The sequence below is a fragment of the Haematobia irritans genome, chromosome 1 (assembly GCF_050003625.1).
Source record: "Haematobia irritans isolate KBUSLIRL chromosome 1, ASM5000362v1, whole genome shotgun sequence".
Taxonomy (NCBI): domain Eukaryota; kingdom Metazoa; phylum Arthropoda; class Insecta; order Diptera; family Muscidae; genus Haematobia; species Haematobia irritans.
This window is the reverse complement of record NC_134397.1, coordinates 85076683-85079384: the sequence shown is the minus strand read 5'-3', so window position 1 is coordinate 85079384 and position 2702 is coordinate 85076683. Positions and strand designations below refer to the sequence as shown.

The 2702-nt window shown below is 37.9% G+C and overlaps 1 long non-coding RNA gene across 1 annotated transcript; it reads left to right on the top strand.

The window, feature by feature from the left end:
* The first annotated feature begins 1060 nt into the window (after positions 1–1060).
* LOC142239735 (uncharacterized) lies at positions 1061–2702 on the top strand. The gene is made up of 3 exons (XR_012723103.1): positions 1061–1636; positions 1700–1792; positions 1856–2702. It is a non-coding gene; the product is annotated as an uncharacterized LOC142239735 (long non-coding RNA).

The following is a 2702-nucleotide window of genomic DNA, read 5'->3' as shown; positions in this document are numbered from 1 at the left end:
GGTGACATTTTCTTTGTCTGTGTATATTATACGGACTGATAATATGCCTATATTGTTTTCAGTTTTTTTTTGTCCCTTACCTCATAGTACTTTTGAGACGGCAACTTGAACAATGTGGCCATAAGTGCGCATGCAATTCCTGGAATGGGAAAAGATTTGCCACAAAGTATCAGGACTATGGTGGAATTAATATGGTATACTTCCCTGATAACTATAGTAATGCCCGGCTTTTTCTCAGGGTGTGGGAGTTCCCCACGTTGGGCTACAGTGACTGATATCGTCACGGGAGCAATTCCAGCAGGACCACCGCACACCACCCCTGATTTCTATTCATCATCAGGTCTGGAGGTTTGTTGCGGAGCCCTTGAAAGTATAAATTCACCACTGGGTGCGAAAGGGGAAAATTGGCGTGGGGGTTTCATATGGTAAACATTGGTGCCTACGTGGCAGTCTCAGAACGACGAAGTATCCCCAGCCCATATTTGGGATGGTCACTTGAGGATCCAGGGAAATCTTTTTTTGTTGTTTTGAGCCCCAAGCGTTTGTCAATATTTTTTGATTTTCTTTTCTTTTTTTTTGTGTTTGTAGGTATGTTGAGTTTTTGTTATTTTTATGTGCATGGTTGGAGGAGACATGGCGTCGTTTGGGTTTGTGAAATGGAATCCGTGCCCACGGGATGCCATATTTCACAAACCCATATGAACGCGATGTCCCCTAGAACCACGCTTGATTTTTGATTTGTGTTTTTGTTATTGGTTTGATTCGGGTGCACCTGGGGATATGTGAAAATACGAAGGGAAACATCCAGTGTCGTGGGATGTGGCCTTTTGTATTCCCAAAAATATAACCATGTCCATCTGAATCAATGCACTGGTAAGGAGGTTATGTGTGCCATGACGGGGAGGCTTTTGTTCTATATTGTGCCCGATGCGTCCCCGCCATGTATGCTGCTGGTGTATATAAATGTACTCATGCAATTGTATGTACATATCCACCGGCGGAATTTGTGAAATAAAATATCCGTGCCAAGGGATAAGTTATTGCATAGGCTCGGCTGGTGGCTATGTCCATACAAGTCCATGAGTAGTGGTCCATGGATACCTGCAAGAAAAAAAGAAAAGAAATAGATTAATATAAAGGAAATTGAAGAATAAATGTAGCAAGAAGAAAACGTGTTAAGAGACGCGGACTGAATAAATTGTGTCATTCTGTAATTGACAGATCATGTTTTTATCGACAGATGTTGCCATATTTTACTACGCATAGTATGTTATGTGCAGTAGGGTTACGGTGTGGTAAATCGATAACAGAGTAAATGTAGCAATTCATTCATAAATTCGGTTAACAGGGTTTTAGGGCTATAAGAAAAAAGTTCGTGGTGAAATGAGTGAAAGGGCCAGACATAGGCGTGAAGGGAATTGAGAAAATGGTAAGAAAATGTCGGTCTGTTTAGTAGTCAAAAATGTCGGATGAGAAAATGTTTTGTCTGGAAACATTCCAATTTTCATGGCGGCAGTTATAAAAGACAAGAATGACGCCAAAAACCGTATTAGTCTGTGAACATTATTGGTGCTGAGCAGGCTCCATAACAAAATTCGTTTAAAAGTGAAAGTTTTGTGAATTTTGAAACAAAAAGGTATTAGTGTTTTTTTAACGATCTTTTTTTGAAAAGTGTTTTGATTAGTTGTATTTCTAATAGTGTCGAGATTTTTATATTCATTGGATCAATTGAACGGGCGAAGATTTGAATTTTAATATTGAGTTTGTGTATGAGAAGTGCCTGTACAAAAAGGTGAGGATAAGTAAAGATCGGTCTGTTGCGTGGAATGGGTTATTAATTATGATTTTATAATAGGCCTTTGGAACATCAATTACAAATTCATCCATAGTTGCGGTCCAGGGCAACAAAAAGCCTCAGGGGACAAGTCAGAATCAGAGAAGCCAAGTCTGATCATATCATAAGGTAGGATTGTATCCTTAAGTATAGTAGCTCGATTCGTAACGATATAGTACGTGCTGAACCGTGTTACCATCATCTGTGGCTAAATCTCCAAGTGTCAATTGCATTGATCCATAATCTCGAAGAGAGTAAAGCTCAGCACCGAAAGCTTTACATGGCTTTACATTACTTTGTCCGATTTGTCAACAACAATACTGGCAGTTAAAGCAAGAGCAAACGTACAAAGCTCTAAATAATAGAAACACCAATATAACGACGTTCCATAATTCACTCATACAAATATCCAACAAGTCATCTGGTTCAGTTTCATCCAAATTGTGTTGTCATCAGCTGTCTCTACAATCTAACCTGAGACAAGTGTTGGAAGGTGACCAAATTGCAACCGTTGGATTTTGTACTATTATCAAAATTTAACGACCAAATCAAGAAAATCTCCAAAATTTTAGTTTAAGATATTTGTATTGTATTCTGTATTTGTATCTTTTTATATCTTCTATGTATTATTTATGTCATTGATTTAACCAAATTTACAGACTTAATTTTTTTTCTTAATTATTGACGGTTTAGATTTATTGAGGATTTATCTTGGTGATAGGATCCCCAAAGTTTGAGAGTTGTCTTTGTTTTATTTTAATCTTTTGATAATATTAACCTTACGCGAATACTTACCTAAGCGAGCTCCTTTAGGTCAGGAAAGCAGGACGAAAAGTGATTTCCAATACAGGTTATAGTTCATTTAGTA